Source organism: Pipistrellus kuhlii, unplaced genomic scaffold (assembly GCF_014108245.1).
Source record: "Pipistrellus kuhlii isolate mPipKuh1 unplaced genomic scaffold, mPipKuh1.p scaffold_m20_p_14, whole genome shotgun sequence".
In the NCBI taxonomy this organism is placed as follows: Eukaryota; Metazoa; Chordata; class Mammalia; order Chiroptera; family Vespertilionidae; genus Pipistrellus; species Pipistrellus kuhlii.
In genome coordinates, this window is record NW_023425449.1 from 17,402,921 (window position 1) to 17,426,310 (window position 23,390).

Here is a 23,390-nt window from a genome sequence, read left to right on the forward strand (position 1 = left end):
TCATTACTTATATTTGACTTATGTATTTTGCTCTATGAGTTTCTTCCTCTGCATTGTGCTACCTTGTGTATACTTTTCCTTGACTTTTTATATCATCTTCATACCATTCTTCAGTGATAAGAGTTGAAGTTGCCTGTCACCAGAATGTCTTTGTTCAAAAATTCAGAATAAATTTCTAGAATAATTTTACCTCAGCCATGCAAATTAATTCATCTTATGGAACTTAGTAAAAATCTCTCTGTGGCTTAGTACATGATCATTTTTTAAATAATTCCTCCCAGCTTATTTGAAATGAATATATATTCTGGTTTTAGTCTTTTTAAAAAGTACTTATTATCTACTTTAAAAATTTTTAAAAAATCTTTGTTGAAAGTATTATATACATTCCCCCTTTTCCTCCATTGACCTCTTCTAACCCCACCTTCTACCCCAGGCCTTTACCACCCTGTCTGTGTCCATGGTTTAAGAACTGTTTATAGAATTTCATTTTTTCTGTTCTGAGGTAAGTTTATTGTCTTTTAAATTTTAAAAATATGTCCAATGTCGATAATTTTAAAGGGTTAAAATTTGAAGTATGGAGAAATGAATGTGTGATTCTAAATATAGTTTCAATCAAACAAAATGGTACCATCTTGACTTTCGCAAATGGAGAGTATACCATACTTATACACAGGGCTACTGAAACAGGATGCAAAACGCCTCCTCTCACTACACTAGTGGCTCAGATATTCTGATGCTGACCATGATCCTGGGACACTGGTATTTAACCTTTAGTATAATATCCTAATTCTGATTAAAACATTGAGTTTCGCTGGTTTGATATATAGAGCTTAACAATCTACACATCTCATCTTATATGCTAAAAATTTCATACTTGTGTATTTTTCTGTGTCACCCAGTCTAGACTATAAAATCTTTCTAGTATAGGACTACCATCAGATAAATATTGGGATGCTCATCTTCTCAGCTGTACCCTAGGGATAAGCACTTATTTTTACTCAGTACGTCTTTCTTTCATAAAACAAAGGCAAATTAAGGAAGCTGTATGGACAGCTCAGAACTGAAGCCTGGTAAAAGCGCTTCTCCTTGGCAGCTCCACATGAGGTTTGCCATGAAGTTAATAGCAGTGAATTAATTTGCTGAGGAGCAGGAGGTAAACAACAACAAAATAAACCTTTATGTGACAATAGCTATGCAATGCACATTCATACTGATATTTTTAAATCAATCATTAGGACCTTGCTTGACTGACATATGCCAAACTTTGATAGATGCTCTCTAAGGGCATGGACTTTGTAGACAGGGTTTACCAATCTATCCTCAGCCTCTGTTCTTAGCATATATTAGGACCTTGATTAATATGGATTAATTGGATTAATGGGTCAATCATCACATCAAGGATTACTGTAGCAATCCAAATAATAGTTTGCTAAAAAAACATTTCCCTTATTTGTTACATAAATGTCTATGTGTCATTTAAAGCAACAAAACCCAGAATTTGAAGAGCATCTATTTTTATTTATTTGTAAAAAGTCTGGGTTTATATTAAGGAAGATTAGCTCTTCACCTCTGAGTTCGGACATTTTTATATCTGTGTTCCACATAGTCTTCAAACATAACAAGTCCAAGCCTATTTTACGCTTAAAATAGATTTCTCTTCTTGTCTTTTCCATTCTATTAGAGGCATTGCAAATCTTGCAAACATAGGATAATTTTCAAAAAAATTTTTTTTCTCCATAATCTTCAGTGGATTGTTTTAGGTTTTGAGGATGTCTGCAAACCATATTCATGTTGACAACCACCCAATTAGATGAGGCAGAACTCAGTCTACAGAGAGGGGAGTGGGGAGTCACTTCCCCAAGGAAGGTTTAAAGCACCGTTATTCATGCCCAGACCCAGTCCCAATTTCCCCAGGAGCTCTTTCGATAGCATTCCCTCTCATATTTTACTTTCCCCCCCTGATATATTTTAATGCATGTAATCTCCTGTATTTTAATTCTATAAATCTTATGCTGGAGCTGAACTGTTTCATTTGTGCTTATCATCTCTCCTCAGGAAGCTCTTTGATATCTCAAAGGAAGGCTGTCTCTGGCCACCTCTGAAAGGTGAATGAATACCTGTAGCATTTTCCTTTTTCCATGTTAGCTCCTGACACTTCCTTTCAGGGCAATTACCATTCTTTTGAAGCAGCCTTGTGATCATAAAGAAATCCCTAGTAGAAATCTAAAGGCTCTGTGTTAAGTTTTTTCATTGTAGTTGACATGTACATCAAGCACAGTTCTCGCTGTCAGGCTGAGATACATTGTCACTAATCTCTGTGAACACATAGTCAAGTTGAAAAGATACAGAAGAAAACGGCAATTTGAAGAGAATCTGATAGAGATAATGTAATAGGTGCTGTGATCCTGGAGGTAAAGCATCAGATGATACCTATTCAGAGGACCAAACTTAAAGTTGAGAAGCATTGGAAGTCTATTTTTTCTTTTTTTTTTTCTTTTTCTTTTTTCTTTTCATTTTTTTTTATTAAGGTATTATATGTGTACATATCTTACCAATCCCCCCCAAATCCCATTCCCATACGTGTCCTCCCTCCCCAGAGTTTTTTGTCCATTGATGATGCTTATATGCATGCATACAATACAAGTCCTTCGGTTGATCTCTTATCTTCCCCATATCTCCCTACCCTCCCCCTGTAATTTGACAGTCTGTTTGTTGCTTTACTGTCTCTGTATCTATCTTTTTGTTCATCAGTTTATAATGTTCATTATTATCCATAAATGAGTGAGAACATGTGGTGTTTTTCTTTCATAAAAAAATAAAATAAAAGGAATTCTTATTATTTGCAGCAACCTGGATGGAATTGGAGAACATTATGCTGAGTGAAATAAGCCAGTCAATGAAAGGAAGTCTTTTTTGGGGATAGGAGAAGAGAGAGTAATTTTTATTGAGATAAATTTACATAACATAAAATTCATCACTGTAATCATTTAAAATTTACAATTCAGTCAGATGTAGTATAGTCAAAATACTGTGCAGTCATCACCACTCTATAAGTCAAAAAAATTTAAGCACCCTCAAAAAAAACTCTATTTCCATTAAGAAGTCATTCTTCATTTTCTCCTGCTCCTTTCTCCTGAAAACTACTAGTCTATTTTGTGTCTCAATGAATTTGCTTATTCTGGATATTTCATATAAATAAAAACATATAAATAGATTACACTTTGTCTAGTAAGTTCAATGTCAGATCTAACTTATGGACAGTTTCTATTCATTGTGTTTATTCCCCTTCTGTTCATAGGCCATCCTTTCTTGCTTGTTTGCATCATATTTTTTGTTGTTGAAAACTGAAATATGCTAACATTAAATCTAGAAAAATGGCCATTTTTCTAGATTTATTGTTAGCATATTTCAGTTATCCTCTGTAAATCAGTTATCCTTTCTCCCCAGGTTTGTTATTGCTCCTGTAGTTATTGCTACTTATTACTTATGTGACTTTTTAAAACTAATTTGATAAAGTCTCTATTCTCTGTCATGTGTTGCCACTAATGTCTCTGTTCTGTTAGTTTAATGGTGAGATAGAGATTGGACCGAGATTGCTTACAGACCTGGAAACAATAAACTCGCAGGCTTTGCTGATGGCCTCCGTAGCATGTTGCTCATGCCTTCAGCACTCAGCCAGGCGGTTTACAACTCTGCCTTAGCCTTTACTTCCTCTCTGTGAAGCACCTGAAGAGCAGTCAGAGGCGAGAGCTTAGGACCATTTTTGTTCTTTCTCAAGCATTTTCCCTGCTATGATATTACACATGGCCTTCTAGACTGTGTTGGTGTTTTAAAAAATGTTTATGACCCTGATACATCTTATTCCTCAGCTTTTTATCCTAAGCTTTTTAGTCAATGATATGTCCCAAAGATTATTCATTGTCCCAGTGAGCAATGGCTACTATATCTCCCTTTACTTGACAAATACCCTAGATATCTGACTAAACACCAGAAGAGTTTCTATTAAGTCAAAATCATGGCCACCCTTTGAAGGGTCTTCCAGGGAAACACTAGATAGGTTAAAACTATCACCATTCTTTGCAAATGAGCTATGTTTTGTTCCCTTTAGCACTGGCACCCTACAAGGGGTATGGGTTGCTATCTCCAAAGACATTGCATAAGCAGGGAATGTGAAATTGGAATGGGGTAACTTAAGGTATCACAAAGCTCTCTTACCAAGAGTTAGATGGCTTTTCTTGCTTAAGCATTACTCTTACTGCTGTAAGCTTTTGGTGAGTTTCCAGAGTTCGAAGAAAGTTGGTTCTGCCAGTTTTTAAAAAGTTTCTCATTGACTTTATGGAAGGATGAACTTTTGGATTTCTTTGCCATTTTCACTGACAACACTATAAAACATTTACGATGATGTTACAACTGGGTTTGAAAGAACCAACAGGAATTAGTCAGGTGGAAAAGGTAAGAAAACAAACCAGGTTAAGACAGTATTGGGTCAGAAGGCCCCGAAACACAAGGAGACTGGTCTGTGTGCTGGAAAATGCCCCTAGTTCTTCACGGATAACTTATAGGGTACATATAAAAGCAGAAAGGCATGAATTTTAAAGGCGCTAGGATGGGGACTCAGAGTTCTTAATGCCAATAACATAATATTTGGATTTAATTTGAGCAATGTCAACTGAATTATTTAAAACAGAGTTGTTAAACTGTTTTTATAAACCGTTTTGGCTTCAAGTGAGAGGAGACTGACACTGTTCTCTGAAATTAAGAAGATGGCCATGAAGTGAATTTGGAAAGGGCAAGGAAAACTAGATGTATTCAGAGTTGGACACTAGGAGATTAAATTATGAAACATACATGGTGATATTCACCAGACATGTGGAGACACTGGTTTGGAGCTCAAGAGGAATTTAGAGCTGCTGTGCAGATTTTGGATAGTCAAGGGCATGTAAAATGATTTAAAAAACTATGGGCATAAAGGGGTCCTTAGAAATAAAAAATTAGTGAGAAGATAGTTAAGGCTACACTGGGATTTATTAATAATTGAATAGATAATTTATCACTATTCCAAGTTAAATTGCATTCAGTTTACAGTAAGTATCAATGTATGAAGGATATCCCACTCTTTCTTAGATGTGCGACTTAACTACAGAACTAGTGAAGTTTTTGTATAATCAATCCAGAACATTTTCTGATGGAAAAATAAGTCTGGAGAAAAAACTTTCTTCTTATAAGATAGAATCCAGAGTTATCTCTTATAATGTAAAACAGTTTATCTAGGGATAATCATTGATTTTAATCTAGGCCATCAATATGAATTTAATTTTTAATAATGTAAGCTGCCAGAAAATCACATTGCTAATAACACAAGCCAAGAGCTTTTTAAAAATATAGCCAGGATTTGAAAACCACTTTTGGGAAATCTGGGGCATAGTAAAATCATCAAACATTAGCCTTATTCCCAACATTAATCTATTTTAACATTAAAGATTTAAATTAAAAAATAAATGACATCCATGTTCTGGCAAATAATGATTTCCTTCAAGTTTTTTTAAAATTACATCATGGCTACATGGAGTAATATTATGCATAATACAAAAATATTACATATTGAAAAAATGGAAACATATACTTATCATATTTTTAAATAAAAATGGAAATAAACAGCCACTGCCACAGTTTAAATTGACAGCATCTTAATGTCAATGTTTTATTTAAGGATAGTATATGTGAAGGGCAATACACATTTCATAAAGATACAGATATAAATATTTTGTGCTTTGCAGCCCATTCCACCTTTCATAACTATTCAAATCTGTTCTGGTAGTGCAAAAACAGCCATAGACAGTACATAAAGGAATGAGCGTGCTTGTGTTTTTTTTAAAAAGCCTTATTTACATACACTAAAGCTTGACTGCCTATAATTTTCATACTTTTGATATATTTTTTAAAATATTAGGGGTAAAATTACTTAGCTCACCATACAAAACAAAAACAGGCAAAAGGTACACTAAGCATTTGGGCTATCGTTTGCTAATTTCTGGTTTAGAAACAAATCTGCATGATTATTTTCTCAAACTATATAGATATATCAAAATATACACAGGCTAAAATCTAGTGCTCTGGGCTCCGAAAGCTCTAAGGCTGAAGCAGTTTGACCCCCTTCCCCTGTCTTGCTATTACTCTTATTTGACATAAAACAAAAGAGTTGCTTTTTGTTCTTATTGTGTTTCATTGGATCAAAATGGATTTTTGTCTGATTGTATACTTGTATGACTGAATAAAAATATTAACATCATTTCTATTATGGCTGGGCATTAGAAAAAAACAACAACACAAAAACCAAAGGACTCAATTTTCTTTTCCCCCATCATTTTTATATAGCTATATTATAAGGACCTACACTTTTTTAATTTATATTGATTCGACCCACAATGTGTAAGGATAAATGGTTTTTAAAATCCTATACTCATTTCAATGGCTCACAAAGGAGCATTATAATAGAGTTTTTCCCTGGGTCAGAATAAATAAAGCACATTATTGGTTCCATGCTTACAAAGATTAGGCATTTAAAGACTCGAGTATTTTTTAAAATTGCTGTTGAATCTATTGGGGTGGCATTGGTTAATTAAAGTGTATAGGTTTCAGATGGACCTGGATAGTATTATGTTAAAGGAAGCCAGTCGGTAAAAGACAAGTACCACATGATTTTGCTTACATGTAGTATCCAGTAACAAAACCCGAGTGTTTTGTTACTGGAATGAAGAGTTGTTTGAAATATGTCATTACTTAATAAGTATATGTGTGTAAAAACAAGATAATTATAATAATTTTTATTTTGGATGCATAATAATATTCTAAATATTTGAAAGTCTATCATTCCTATATCATGTACTTAGTCATACTAACCCAGTGGTTGGCAAACTCATTAGTCAAGAGAGCCAAATATTAACAGTACAACAATTGAAATTTCTTTTGAGAGCCAACTTTTTTAAACTTAAACTTCTTTTAATGCCACTTCTTCAAAATAGACTCGCCCAGGCCATGGTATTTTTGTGGAAGAGCCATACTCAAGGGGCCAAAGAGCTGCATGAGGCTCGAGAATCACAATTTGCCAACCACAGTTTGCTAACCTTTAGATATGTTTAATTCTTCAGTTCATAATAGTTAATGTTCTTGATGTAGTTATTATATAGCATCAGCTATATAACAATTGCTAGCTCAATAGATACTGATATTTCAAAGAGTTAATATATACAAGTGTTTATGACAGTTTTTGGTACATTTTAAGAATTTAATACATGTGAGCCTCTAACACATATTAACATTAGTCAATAAAATATTGTCAAAAGCCTGCTTATTTTTAGTTATCTATTTCATCCAACCCAGCAAGATTATAATATAAGATAAAATAATTTGAAACCATTTAAGAAGATTCCAGATGATTTTTAATGCATCCAGAAGAATATTTTCAACATACAAGTAACCTATTGAAAATCACACCTGAAAGAATCTACCAGCAGAAAGCAGCCAAACACACTGCAGAATTTTACCCTAAATCACAGGACACTGACAGAATGCTTTTCCTTTTAGAAGGACATACTCACATCCATTCATAGACATACATTTATTTGTATCGAGTTTCTTTTACCTTTGAATATTTTGTTAGAATGCATATCTGTCTCGTATTCATATATAGCTGTATGGGTTTTGCTGCTGCTGCTGTTTGACAATTTGTTGCTGTAGTCATTATTCTTTTAAAGTTATTTCTTAGTGAATAAAATGCTTGGCAGTTGGTGAATTTCACTCTAAGATAAATACGGTACTATAACCATGGTATATCTTTCTTAACACCCTAAAATTGGTTTCTGCTTTATAATTTTGAGAATGCCAACTCATACATTCCAAAATCAAATAATAATTTTCAATTAAAAGCATATTTTAATTGCATCAACTCATTGCCATTTAATCTCATCAAAGATAAATTTTGACACGGTCATATTTTTAGTGAGAGATATGAATCCATTTCTCAAACTAAAAACTGTTATCACTGGCTTATTACTTGTCCGACTCTAGCTGGTATCTGAGAATTGTTATTAATATGGTGACCACACACTCCTTGAAATTAAGTGAATAGTATTTTTTATTGTTAAGTAGCCAAGTTATTCCTAAGAGGTAGTGCAGTGGCAACTTCTAGGTTCTAGGATGGTTCACCACACTTCACTTGATTCAGCTGATGAGAAGACAATAAACCCAAATGGATTTAGAAAGTAGATTACTCAGAGTACAGCTGGTAGCATGAACTCCGTGTCTGTATCACTGCCTTATCCTTGCAAGTCCCACTGGGGTGCTTCATAGGTGAGCCCAAGTGGATGTTGTACATACAATGTCACAGCTCAGGAATATTTAGGAATTCTTATAATGTGACTTCCAGAAAACATGCTCACCCTCTTCTCTAGAGATAAACCTTATTTTGATTACCCTGAAATGGAAGCAGTTTTTTCCCGGGAAGAGAATTGAGACTTTGTATTTCCCATCTTGGTAGATAGGTAAGTAGGTAGGTAGATAGATGATAGATGATAGATAGATAGATAGATAGATAGATAATAGATTCTATATTTTTAATCATTGAATGTAAATAAATTTAAGTAAATGTGTTTTGAATAACTAGGCATGAAGAAATGTAAAAGATTCATTAAAATTTTTTCTTCTCCCAACTAAAAGAATTCTTGAGAAGACATTTGAATTAAAGCGAGGAAGCTAGCATCAGAAAAGGCCAATAAATTTAAAGCTCTGGAGTCATATAAAATGGCACATTAGAGAAACAATGAGATGGTCTATTGACAAAAGCAGAGTAAATAAAGCATATAGTGGTAGAAAATTAGCTCTGGGAGATAAGCATAAGCAAAATCATATAGAATATTTATTATCAGTTTTAATGTGGACCTCATGTTGAGAGTCACGGGAAGCTATTTAAGGGCTTGAGTAATGGAATGGCAAGATTTAATTTAGATTTTAGTAACTTCACCCTGGATGCCATGTGGTTGTAAAATTTGAGGAAAAAAGCACCCTCTAAGGAAAATGAAAGTATTGTAAATCTGAAATGATTAGGGTTCCTGGTGGAAATACACCACCACACATTGAAGGATGCCAAGTTTTACAAATTATGCCAGCCGTTTGCATACCAACCAGTCTTGACAACACTTAAGCATCTCTGGTCTTCTGACTCAGATCCTGAGTTATATACTCACCTGAGTCACTCTTCTAGTGTAGGAGCCAAGGACTTTTTTACAGGCTGCCAAGTAGGATCTTAGGCTCCCACTCTGATCCTTTAACTGTATTAACTGCCTTCGGTTTCTTCCCAATCAATCCGCTGCAGGGCATTAATGTAACTTGGTAGGAAAAATAAGGCAATGTTACTGCCTTTCTTTGTAGACATTGTTTTCCCTACAACTTACAAATGCCTTTATCATCTCACTAACCAGTCGAGGCATCTCCTACCACTGGGATGTTTTTCCAGGTCACCATTGATAAAAATCTCCCGGATATAGTCCTGCTTCCTTGGGCATCATTATGGTCCACGTTCATTCAGAATGGAGCCTTCCCTACAGTGGATAATGAGAGATAACCTTAAAACTTTACCTACTACTGCCTGTTTTCTCAGACCATTCCTAGTCCCATCTGTGTTAGTTCAACAACAAAACCCCAAGAGTAGCTTAGATGTATACAAGTTTAAAGAGAAAACCAGCCCTTACAACCAGGAATTGCCCTCATACCATTAGACCTTAGTGTTGACAAACTGCCCCGGCAGTCAGAAATAGACAGAGGTATTCTATTGAAATGAACAATCTCACAGGAGTTCCATATGTCAGCTTCAGTCTGTGACCATGATCGATCAACATAAAAACGCTCTCTTTGTATTGGTCTGCTGAGGCTGCCATGAAGAAATATCATAGACTCGGGGTTAAAACAACAGAAATTTGTTCTCACAGTTCTGGAGTCCAGAAGTCCCACAGAGAGGTGCTGGAAGATTTGATTTCTGGTGAGAACTCTCTTCTGGCTTGTAAAAAGTGCCTTTTTATTGTGTCCTTCCCTCTGTATACACTTTAGAGAGCACTCTGGTGTCTTTTATCTTCTTATGGAGGTAACTAGTCCTATGAGATTAGGGCCCAAGCCTTATGATCTTATTGAACCTTAATTACCTCCCTAAAGACCCTATCTGTAAAAAGAATAACCATTAGAGTTATGGCTTCAGCATATAAATTTTGGGAAAAATCAGGGCAATCTATTATATTCCATAAACATACACATAAAAAAAAACACACATGAAAATCATCCAAGCTAAAGTGCAAAACATACCTGTGATTTAATAAGAAATGTATAATTCTTATGATAATATTTGATCCCTGACCCCATTTCCACACCTAGGAATTTATATTCTTTTGTGTACTGATGTGATGACAGGTGACAGGGTAACTGAATAGCAGAAGGATGGGAGGTTGGTTAACAGGTGAAATAGCCATGTGATTAGAGGTTGGAATTTTATTTTTTTTAATGTATTTTTATTGATTTCAAAGAAGAAGGGAGAAAGAGAGAGAGAAAAGGAGAGAGAGAGAGAAATGGAGAGAGAGAGAGAGAGAGAGAGAGAGAGAGAGAAACATTAATGATGAGAAAGAATCATTGATCAGTTGCCTCCCGAACGCCCCCTACTGGGGATCGAGCCTGCATCCCAGGCATGTGCCCTTGACCAGAATAGAACCTGGGACCCTTCAGTTCATAGGCTGACTATCCACTGAACCAAACCAGCTAGGGCATGGGATAGGAATTTTCATTACTCTCCAGCCCTTCCCTCCTCATTGAGGTAATCACCAATGACCAATAAGTTAATCAATCATGCTTACTCAATAAAACCTCTATAAAATCTTCACCCGCAGGGGATATGTAGGGCTTCTAGCACATGGAGGTGTTGGAAAGGCGGAGATCACCTAGAGAGAGCATGGAAGCTCTGCACCCCATTCCCTATACATTGCCCCATGCATTTCTTCCATGTGGATGTCTCTGAGGGGTAATCCATAATAAGCCTGTCATTTAGTAAGTAAAAGTTTTTCTGAGTTCTGTGAGTTGGTCTATCAAATGATCAACCCTGAGAAGAGGGCTATGGAAATTTATGATTTATAGTCAGTTGATTGGAAGCACAATTGAATGACAACCTGGACTTACAATTGGTGTCTAAAGAAGGGTAGCAGAGTCTCCTGGATCAGCTCTTTTTAAAAAAAAATATATATATATTATTGATTTTTACAGAGAGGAAGGGAGAGAGATAGAGAGCTAGAAACGTCGATGAGAGAGAAACATCGACCAGCTGCCTCTTGCACACCCCCTACCGGGGATGTGCTCGCAACCAAGGTACATGCCCTTGACCGGAATAAAACCTGGGACTTTTCAGTCCGCAGACCGATGCTCTACCACTGAGCCAAACCAGCTTAGGCTGGATCAGCTCTTAACCAACGGGGTCTGTATTAACTCCAGTTACTGACATAATTAAGTTGTAGGACATCCAGTTGGTGACTTACAGAGTTGGAGAATTAGCTGGGGTGGGGAAAAAATCCACACATCCGTTGTTGTCAGAAGTGCAGTGTGAGTGTAAAAGAAACAGCTTTTTCCTTCCTTCTATCTGTCTTCTAATGAATCTGAGTGACCATTGCTTCTTTACCAATGGTCACTCAGATTATAACTTCATCCTTTCCCTGGTCTGACCTTTTTATAGATGCTCAGTTTTAAAAGATATTAATGCTCATTGTATATATAAAATAATTGGCTTTAAAAATAATTTTTTTCTGTGAACCTTACTTTCACATGTGATGAAGCTTTACAATTTCTAAATGATAGCCTTAAAAATACTGAAATTATTCAGAAACATGCTTCTTAGAAAATTATAGTGTGAATAACCATTTATATTGTGTTATACCAGCATTTATTATTTCACATATATGAAGACTGTTTAATAAAATTCTAATTGGCAATCTACAAGTCTGACAGTTCTGCCAAGGGTTCTACTCTATTCATTGCATACACATTTTAAAAAATTATATGAAAGAGGTGGAGGTAGATAAAATCCGTAAGATTGTGAAAACATGAAAGGTAGGAGTACTAGAAGAATTTGTGAGGCCTATTCAGTTTTAAAATATGTCTAAAAAGTATTATAAACCTTCTGCTCCTTCAATAGTTGCTTGTCTACTGAAGGTTTTAAAAGAGGCTTTAAATGACTAAATAATACTGGCTGCAAATGCATAGTATTTTATGATCTGTGATGATTGAATCCATTAAAAATCCATCTTCTTCCCTATGTCTGTGTATGTCTCCTTTTCTCTGTGTTGTTCCTGAAAATGTTTTTTCTGTTCATTTGAGTAACTCCTCCCACTTATTTCCCACAATTTGGCAGCGTTTTTAGGATATCTGGGCAGACATTTCAATTATCTTGGCTGAAAACTTTCCAGGGCACAATATGTGTGTGTATTTACAATTTTTAATTGGATATCAAAATTGTTTCTACTTATATATCTACCTAAGATGGTAAAATTATTACCTTGCAGGAAATTTAAAATGAAGCTTTTACAAGTACCAAATATCCAACTGGTTTCATGACAGATTTACACACTAAGATTTGTGTGGTAAGAGAAAAACAAAAGGAAGACTGTAAGCATGTGCATGAAGATAAACTGTAACTCTAAATACTCAGAACATGTAAAATTGCTTAAATGGAAAACACACTCAATTTGTAAATAATATGACTTGCTTTTCAGGTTCTAAAATAAATATTGACCAGCCCTGGCTGGTGTGGGTCATTTGTTTGGACACTGACCCATTCACTGAATGGTCAGCAGTTGGATTCCTGGTCAAAGCATACTCCTGGGTTTCAGGCTCAATCCCTGGTGTGGGGCATGCAGGAGACAGCCAATTTATACTTAGGTCTTATCTCTCTCTCTCTCTCTCTCTCTCTCTCTCTCTCTCTCTCTCTCTCTCTCTCTCTCTCTGTCTCTCTCTCTTTGTCTCCTTCCCTCCCTCCCTCCCTCTCCCATTGTTTTTTTTTCTTTTTCTAATGAAAAAATTATTAAACAATTTGAAAAAATCAATAACAACAAAGCAGTAAATAAAACTTTTATTATATCTGAATACATAGGGCAGCATTTGGCATATCATCTGGTATCATTGATTCAGTAAGTAATGACTGGGTCTGAGAATTAATAATTTTAGATGTACCACTCTGCTGACTTTGATGAACTGCTTAAATTAGGAACAAATGTAATAACAGCAGATATCCTCAATATTAATATTACAAGGGAGTAGAAATTTACCTGACAGGGTTACAACTCCAACAGGTTCTGGCATGTTGTAAAAACTACTGAGTTCAGTTTTGCAACACTGGTGTGATGTCACTTTCCAAACTGGATATTTCCTGTAGAAGCCAAGTGAAATGCAATGCCAATTCATTCAGGATTATAACCAAGATGTTTTCCAGGAAATTAAGCAGTAAGAAAAGGAATTGGACATTTGTATTCAAACTAAATGAAAGGAAATTATTATTTTATATTTCCCAATTTACTGGAAAGAGAAAAGGAACCTATACACTCCTATGGCAAGACAGAATTCTCTGGAGACTTTACTTTGGGGACTGGCAGTAAGGAAAGTACTAGAACCTTTGTGAGGGCACCTGCTAATAGAAATTATAGACAAATTGTCCCAGGGCCTAGAGAAATGGTAGTGTTTACAACATTTAGTCAAGATTGGAACATTTTACTACAATATCAGTGACAATATAATTTTATTATTTTTAAAGTTCATTTTTATTTATTTTAGAGAGGAAGGGAGAAGGAGGGATAGAAATATCAATGATGAGCGAGAATCATTAATCGGCTGCCTCTTGCATGCCCACAACCCAGGCGTGTGCCCTGACTGGGAATTGAACTGTGACCTCTTGGCCCATAGGTTGACACTCAACCACTGAGCTACACTGACTGGGCAACAATATGAATATTAACAAAGGTCTTGGTTGTGCAATCAGGGCTCCATGATCTTTAAACGTAAGCATTTCAGAATTGAAACAGCAATTTTGGGTTGAAGAATATTTTATTGAACAGGATGGCTAAGTGCTTTTAAAAATATTCAGCAAGTCTGAATCTTATTCCAACTCTCAACCGCACACATATAGCAGTCTGCATATTCTTATATGAGGGCTTGAATATTAAATATTAATGTAAAGCTAGACTTTTATGAACTCTCTTAGTTTTCCTACCCTGCTCAAATAATACCAGTTATCAAGTATCTTATACTCCCCCAATATTTTATTTCTTTACCTTCAGCGTTAATTTTTCAGCTGTAATTCTCCAATATCTTATCTCTACTCTTAGCTCGATATCTTGCTTGTCAACCAATGCAATCTTGAGTTTTCATAATTCATATGAAAAAGAAATTAAACAAGGCAACTGGGTCCTGAAAAACTGAATGGAAACATCAATGGTAAATGATGAAACAGTTTCTGTACCAGAGTCTTCGTTTCTTATTTACTATAGTCTTCTGAGCTTATTCAATTGCTTAGAGCAATTGCAATGTTGCCCTTGTAATTATATTGAGATAGTGCAAGTCTTGAATGAATAGAGCTATAAATTCTCCAAAAAGATAAAATTACGAAAGTGTAAACATTGTTTTATAACTAAAAATGTCCATATTTTAGTTATTACAAGTCTCTCTGCTTTTGATTTTATATCCCAGTATTACTCAATGATTTATTTTTTTCTATTTATTAGCCTTGTTGTCCCAAAGAAAATTTCCACCAATGAATGGTAAAGAATAGCATGGCTGGTGTGGCTAAGTGGTTGAGTATCTCCTTATGAATTAGAAGGTCATAGTCTTACTCTGGTCAAGGCACAGGCCCGGGTTGCAGGCTTGATCCCCAGGAGGAAGCATCATTGATCTTTCTATCTCTCCTTTTCCCTTCCTCTCTGAAATAAATAAAAATATAATTTAAACAGAAAGGAATAAATGAAGATTATAGTTCATGCTCATTGCATTTGCTCTTCCAGTACACTTAATATAGTATTCAAATATGCAGCAAACTGAGATTCCCTTTGCTATTTTCAAGTTTAATTCCCTTGCCGAATCAAATCAGGTTAATTCCCTAACCTCTCAACTTATTTCCTCTTGTGTGGTAACATTGTCTGCGTCAGTGGATAGTGATCTGTTGTTACCCTGGCAAGTATTTTTAAGGCACTGATTTATAGCGGAATGTAGCAGAGAAATTCCAACCTACTCCTCTTGATCAGTAAAACAGGTACTCATGCTCTAATTGTGCTCTGCTCTCTTGCTTGGTAACAGGTCAGATTGGAAAGCAAAAAGGACTGGGAAAACATACATGATTGCCTGGGAGAGATTGTATGGTCCTTTAGGATACAGAGACTCAGGAAGTGTGCAATTTGAAATTTACAATAGTGGACATCTCCCTTTGAGATGTTGCTATAGTGGATAGAACATGCTATAATAGAGAATAAAGAAGAGCTAAAAATAAGCCATTGCTTTGTGCTGGTATCTATGATGCAACTCTGCTGCTTAAAACTTCTGCCACTTTGTGTGTTGAATCCAATTAGGTACAGGAAGCTTATTGGATGCTACACACAATCTAGCTGGCCCCATTTCTTTTTAAAAGAAAAGACCAAAAAGACATGTGGAATTTTTGTGTTCTGGTGTCATGTAGCCCAAAGGCTAGAAAAAATGATAACGGTTTCCAGCAATTGTCCTTGTTGTATTGTAATGCACATATGTGTACTAATATATTTATTTTAGTAATTTTCTTATCCAATACAATAGTTTAAGGAAAATGAACCAAAGCTACTGAATCATATATAAACAATCACCAAAGTCACAGATAATTTATGGAACTATGTATTTTCTCTACTTTTCAGGCACTGATTTTTAAAATAATTAAATGTTTGCTGCCATTTTCAATGCAAACTTTATTTCCAAAAACTTTATGACTTGGCTTGTAAAAGAAATCAGCACCAAACTAGAATTTGTTATAGTGACTTAGTGGAAGACAGTGACATTTCAAATGGATTTTTAAAATATACATCATAGACTATATTTCAAAGTAATGGACTACCTTAATTTTGGAACATTTCAGTGCCTCCCAAGATCTCCTTGTAGAAGCCCTACTTGGATGCTCTCCTCTGTGCAGCCTCATCTGATGCACGGATGGGGGGAACTCTCAAAATCTCGGCAGAGTGTAGGGGACAGAAGGGTAACTTATTCTGAAAAGTTGCTGACTCAATGAACTACTAAATCATATTCTTGTAGTAGGATTTAGGGGTGCTGGTGTGGATTGGAAAACTCTAGCAAGTTCAGTTTCATTATGTGAGCAATATGTTACAGTTTGCAATTTTCAAGTAAGCCAATTTCAGAAACACCAATGCAAAATAAACAGGAAAAACAGTGACCAATGCATTATGTTCAATGACCCGAGCTTCAGTTAAAGGACAGATCATTAAAAGGCAGAAAGGAAAAAATAAAATAACAACAAAATAATGGTTGGCCAGAGAAAGTGAAAAATATACATAGTAGTAAGACATAGGAACACGGAATTAAAATTTAACAGATGGAAATTTGAGTTATTAACCCATAACTTATTGGCTGTGATAACAAAGCAAATTATCTCTACTCTTAAGTCTTAGCATCTTCAACTGTGACTAATAAAATTCTGAAAATTTTTAAAATCCCTCCCAGAAATTAAATACTAAGAAATATTTATTTTTTTCTTTTGAAAATAAGTGCTAACTAAAAATCCTATAGCTTTATAACCAATTAAGAATTTCATATTATGAAATTTAACCCTTAGAAACTTAACCAAAGCCTGATCTTATCAATTATCCTTCAGTTTCTTGTTTTTCAATTATATGAGTTATATTTTATGAGACTAAGATGAATGGTGTGAATTCAATAATACTAAAGAATATGAAGGAACATATAATTAAAAATTATAATTTAAAAAATGAAAGCAAAAATGTATAATTAAAATATATTTCTGTGTCCTGAAAGATACATAAAAGGTTCAGGAAAATTTATTTTCACATACAATGAATGTGCTGGAGTCATGGGCCCTTAATACTTTAAAGCAGGCAGCTGTGGCAGGCCTATTATATCTTTTTGCTGTACTGTTTGGCTTCATCCATAATGTTTTCTAGTTAATAATTATGAATGTTGTAAAAATTAAATATGTGTGTATATATAATATATATATGTATAATATATATATGTATAATCTTGTCTTGATTTTTCTCTTTAGTCTAGGTTGGCTTTTCTAATAATAATAAAATTAAATTTTCATGTCTAAATACAGTTGGTCAATTTGTAGAGGAGACTTAGCTTCATAAATCTGTTTTCCTGGCCATCACCTCAAAATCCCAAATGTCTGTCTGCCTCTTGCAAGCGAACTCGCAGGAGCAAACAGAAAGGTGGAGATTGGTCTTTTCCTGGATTTGATGTGGTTTTTCCTTTTAGGGCAAGCCATTTCCTATAAAGGGGTCTTTTATTGCTTTTCTAATATTTATTTTATGAGTCTCTATCTCTATTTATATTCAAATAAACTTTTGTGGGGGAAATTTTTTCTAAAGACCAAGAAAGTCTGTAGGCATAATTTCACAAGGCACACTTTTATTTTCCATAGCAGCAAATCTATCGCTTGGTTATTCCAAATGGTTTCACCCTTTGCCAAAGTGGATTAAAGTACCAGATTGAGATCAAAGGTTATATTCTTTTCTTTCTATACTGGACATGAGCCCATATGGGTCAAAATGTAATAAAATGAGAATGTAGAATGTAGACGTCCTCATTCCTAATCAAGTGTTGACTGTGGATGGCAGAAGTTTTGAGAACTTATGAAATTGATTTGCAAATTAATTTAAAAAGAAGTAGATGAATAGCTTTGGTGGACACCCCTCTGCCAATTTGGCACTGTCTGTTGAGTTATATTAACTCTTTGGCAAGTCATGAATATGATAATGAAAGGAAGATACAGGCGAGGGAATAGCACATAGGCACTGAAAGTAAAAGAGTGTGACAGATATGGATTTGTTGCTGAATTCAAAACCATGGATGTTGTAACAGTTAAACCATTTAGCACAAAAATTCAAAAAGCCAATATTTATTAAATACATTTATATAAAATAATATCAATTATGATGATCTCTTGCTTTCATATCAAATACATATGCAGGGTTAAGCAAGCCGGTAACTTCATGATACCTTTTATGCTTTTCCACAATCTCATTAGTTAGAAATATAGAAGTCAAATTTCTGTTTTATGCAGTAAAGTCTAGAAGTTCTCACACCTGTTTTTTTTTTAATTATTATTAAATCTTTATTACTAAAAGTATTACATATGTCCCCTTTCTTTTCTCCCATTGACCCCTTCTAGCTTATCCTCACCCCCATCCCCAGGCCTTCACCCCCCTGTTGTCTGTGTCCATGGCTTATGCATATATGCATACAATTTCTTTGGTTGAACACTTCCCACCCACTCTTCCCCACCTTCCCTCTGAGATTCCACAGTCTGTTTTATGCTTCCATGTCTCTGCATCTATTTTATTCAACAGTTACACCTGTTCTTGTAATAAGAAAAATCTGGACCAATGGAAAAGCAGTGAGTTTTCTTCCACTCACCAGACAACTAACATTGCAGGGAAAACTGCCAATACAAGTGTCACAAGACAGATCCATTCTAGAGAGTTAATCTGAGGCCTGGTTGGTTGGAGTAACGTGTGCTGGAATGGTAAACTAGTAAGATAACTTAAATGCTAATTTTGATGAACAGAGGAAGGCTGAGTGTAAAGCAGAATGAGACTGAGAAACTCCCGAGGCCGCAGTATGGAGGGCTCCCACACTCAGTGGTATCTCCAGTAGTACCACTAAGATTCTCCTGTGGAAGTCGGAGAAATGTACCTTCGTGGCTCCAGAAGGAGGAGGAGACAATTAATCCTTGAGAAATAAGCCCAGAATATTCTCCATAGCAAAGAGCTACTGTCCAAAAGAAAAGACTTTGCCAAAGCTTTACCTCAACTAAACCAGCCCAGCCTCTTCTGCAGGTGTTGTCTTATCCAAAGTTCGGAGAAAGAATATCAACAGGAGTTAGGGCTTCAAAAAATAGATTGGGCACGCTGAAGTCAGGGGAGGGAGTAGAGAACTGAGGAAAAGGAGCAGGGGGGGAGGGTGGGGGGGGAGGGAGGGAGTACACTGGAGGAGCACTCATGAAAGGTACAGCCCAGAGTTCCTGACTGGCATTTATACATATTTCCCTTCCTCCATCCTCTACTACTATACCAATAGGGTTTTAGTATAAGAACAGCGGGTTAGAGTTGAAAGAAGCAGTCTCTTTCTCAAATGGAATACTTAGGGAAGTCCAAAGTCAAGAATGGTGGCAAAAACAAGGACACTAGATGATTTAATCTATGGTACTTGAAGCTACAGAAAACAGGAAACAGCCCCACTCTTACCATAATTAACATAAATCCTGACTGTGAAGGCCTATTTACCTCAGTGTTTATTACCCAAAATAGATATGTCTGTCTTTCAAAAAATTATTAGGAAAGAAAAAAAAAAGAATAAAAAAAGGAAAAAAAATTATTATTCATGCCAAAAAGCAAGAGAGAACACAATCTGAAAAGACAAATGAAATGCCAACACCAGATTCTGATATTACAAAGATGTTTGAGTGATCAGGTAGATCATTAACAATAATTGTTTCTCTGTCTAAAATAAATAAAAACCTACTTTAAAAAAAATACAAACAAACAACCAAAACAACACCCAGAAATCTCAAAAGTTCAGATGCAATGTTGGTATGAATCAGACCTCAATTTTTAAAGACAGAAAGGTCAAAGGTCTTTAGTTCTTATTCTCCAAGGGCCCTTAGCAACAGCACATATGAGAAATCAGAGCTCACTGAATGTGACTGCTCTTATCCATAGAGCTATTTGACTCAACCACAACAAAAGCATTTCATAAAGAAAAGTGACATTAGCCCTGATCAGTGTAAGTGTGGCTCAGTTGATTGGGCATCGTCTTGTGCACCCAAAATTGTTGATTCAATTTCTGGTCAAGTCACATGCCTGAATTATAGGCGATTCCCATAGGGGGTGTGCAGGAGGCAGCCAATGTTTCACTCTCACATCGATGTTTTTCTCTTCTCCCTTTCTCTCTAATAATCAATAGACTATTCTGTAAAACAGAAAAGTGACATTAAATTCAAATTTCTAACTCTGCAGGGCCTAGGCTTGTTGAGGAGAAATACCCCACTTTGATTTCTCTTGCATGCTATGGGAAATCCAACTGATGATTGCAATGTGCTTATTTCCATGAAGAAAAACTCAGGTCCACTCTCTACTCTCACCCTTTCAGGATCTAAGTAACCATGACAGGATTCATTCATCCTCAACGAGTTTAAGATGATGTATGGTTAGGGTTGAAGAGAAAACCTAGATGTTGGTCTAGGAGAGGTTAGGATTACACAAGGAAGAAGTAAGACCTATTTAAAAGAGAAGTTTTTGAGAGTTTAGAATTACACAAGGAAGAAGTAAGACCTATTTAAAGGAGAGATTTTTTTTGGCGAAATGTAACAAATTTTATAGTCATAAGAGGTAATATTTTAGTTTATACTTCTGGATAAATTTCAGCAAACTTCTTCTGAAAAACAATACTCTAGAGAGGTTACAGATCAATCAATTTTTATTGAATTTCAGGAATTAGGGTTATGTTACTAGATCTAACCTGAGTTCAGGGGGTGCTGTTGAAAACACAGTTTTAATAGTGAACAAAGTGCTGAAACCAGTTTGGCTCAGTGACTGACATGTACCTTGGGAGGCAGCTGATGGATGTTTATCCCTAGTTGATGTTTCTAACTCTCGCTTCCTCTCGGTAAAAACAATAAAATAGATTAAAAAAATAGTGAACAAAATTAATTACAGTGTTGAGCTAATAAAGAAAATACTTAGGTATTTTTGCATGCCCTGGACACACTGAAAATTTTATTAAGAGCTATATTCACATAAAATAAATTGATGGCTCAAATGTAACTTTTTATTTTTTATGTTGAACGTTTTTACTATATGCATGATTTTCTAATATTTAAATTTAAGTAGTAAACATACTACATTGTCAACAAGAAAAATTAGCCTGTTGAGTGCTATATTTCACTTCTACATTCTAAAGGACTGGTATGGTCATAGTATCCAGTGGTCAGTAGGCATTTAAAAAGCACATTTTGTGAATTCGTAGAAAAGCAGAAATATAGTATCATATATACTAGTATTCCTTCTTGGAATTAGGCATGATTGTCATAGAAAAATTGATGAGATACGCATATAAATTGATAACTGGTGAATTCTTCATTTCCAATTAGTTATATTTATTCTGAGCAAAGGAATATGGTGAGGGGAAATAATATTTTAAAGCAAATCTTATATTTTTCCCCCCAGGAGAACAGATTCCCATAATTTTGCCTCTGAAATATATATAGTACAATCTTATATCAAATGAGAAAAACTTTGAACACCGTTGAAATGCAGACAAAAGATAAATGTCCACATTCAAAGTATTACTGACATATATCATTTATGGGTTTAATATGTTTTGAGTCTTAAGAAGATTATATATACAAATTTAAAATGACTTGTATACTTTAAAGTTCTCAGATCTTTTACCAGTTGTTTCACACTCTCTCTCTCTCTCTCTCTCTCTCTCTCTCTCTCTCTCTCTCTCTCTCTCTCTCTTTCTCTCTCTCTCTCGTAGTATATTGTTTGCTTTAATATAGTAAGTTTGGAACAGTTTTCTTGACCACATGTGTAAAACTGGAGGATCAACTTTCAAAACACATTCTAGAAGTTATTTGAAAACATAATAACTTTGTATAGAGAGATTGATGGTTTCCATTATTTACACATTTTGAGAGCCAGATACATTCTTTTTTCCTATTATTATTTGTGTAAGATAGCTCAATCTCCCAGGTCTTTAAAGTTAAAAAACTATGAACAAATAAATAACTGTCTTCCTTCTATAGATTTAAAAGCTTGGGGTAAATATAGTAATTTGTAAAAAATTGGAGACCCTAAGTTCAAAGTACCTTATATTAGCATTTGAACTTCCTGCTGAGTAATAATGGCAATGTAATAGAAGGATGAACTCTCATATCTATGCATACCACATTTTAAACCTAATATTCTCCCCAGGATCTCTATGGCTTATTTGCTAGTCCTTACAAGGAAATACAGAATGCTTCATGGATTTACATGCCATGTTTGTGAAGGGGTCATGCTAATCTTTGTTATTATTCCAAGTTTAGTAGATGTGATACCAAAATAAGCACTTGATATATTGTTTTGAGTTATTGTAAATATAGTAAACTTTAATTATTACAAATGTCTGTTTCATGAGCAGCTAAAATATTAAAGTCAAGGTAGTGGATTACATAACTGGTACAAAAATATAAATTATTTATTATTCCTTGATTCCAAAACATTCAAATAACAAGAGATAACCATAAGAATTTTTATAAAATGCAGAGGGGATATTTTGTAGAAAGAAAATAGTGACATGTTCTTCATACAAGATTATTTTTTGAAAATATTCATTCTCTACCTCTTACAAGGGCAAAGTCACACTTCATATTTTTTTGATTCTATGTCTGAACACATGACTCGTTTTGACTAAAGGGATATTGGCTGATGTAACACAAGCAAGAGATGCTCTCTTACATTTCTGCTACAATCGTGAGAAAGTCATACCCAGGCTGACTACTAGTCCCAGTAGGAAAATGGAAACTTTTGGGGCAGAAATAATTACTCCTATATTTGCTCAGCTTTGATCTACTCTAAATAAATGACAATGGTTTAACACAACAACTTCTAATTTTTTTTTTGCCACCTTTTAAAGGCAATATGTCACTAATTTCTTGAATTTAAGACACATTGAAATACCTTTTTTTTTTTTTTTTTTTTTTTTTTTTTTTTTTTTTTTACAGTGTCTTAACACATTAGATTTCCACAGCCTAGAGTTTTCATGCCCTTTCCAAGTTTACCTCTCATGGTCCTCTTAAATGTCCTCTATCAAAATTTACTTGTCAAAATTTACTTATATTTGTTTCCTAGAATACAACCTTTTTATTGTTTTGCAACACAGAGTATACTATTTTATAACTATCTGTGTATTCTTCATACATTTGCTATTGGAATATACCTGTGAAGCATGACTTGTGGCATACTTATCTAGATATTTCTTACTATGCATGTTTCATGTATATTTTTGTAATGAAGAAATATGTTTATTACATAATGTGTTTGGGAATGCTAATAAAAATAAAA

General features: G+C 34.8%; 1 non-coding gene across 1 annotated transcript; it reads right to left on the reverse strand.

The window, feature by feature from the left end:
- Positions 1-22,291: 22,291 nt before the first annotated feature.
- LOC118718721 lies at positions 22,292-22,396 on the reverse strand. Its single transcript, XR_004987902.1, has one exon. It is a non-coding gene; the product is annotated as a U6 spliceosomal RNA (small nuclear RNA).
- Positions 22,397-23,390: the final 994 nt, after the last annotated feature.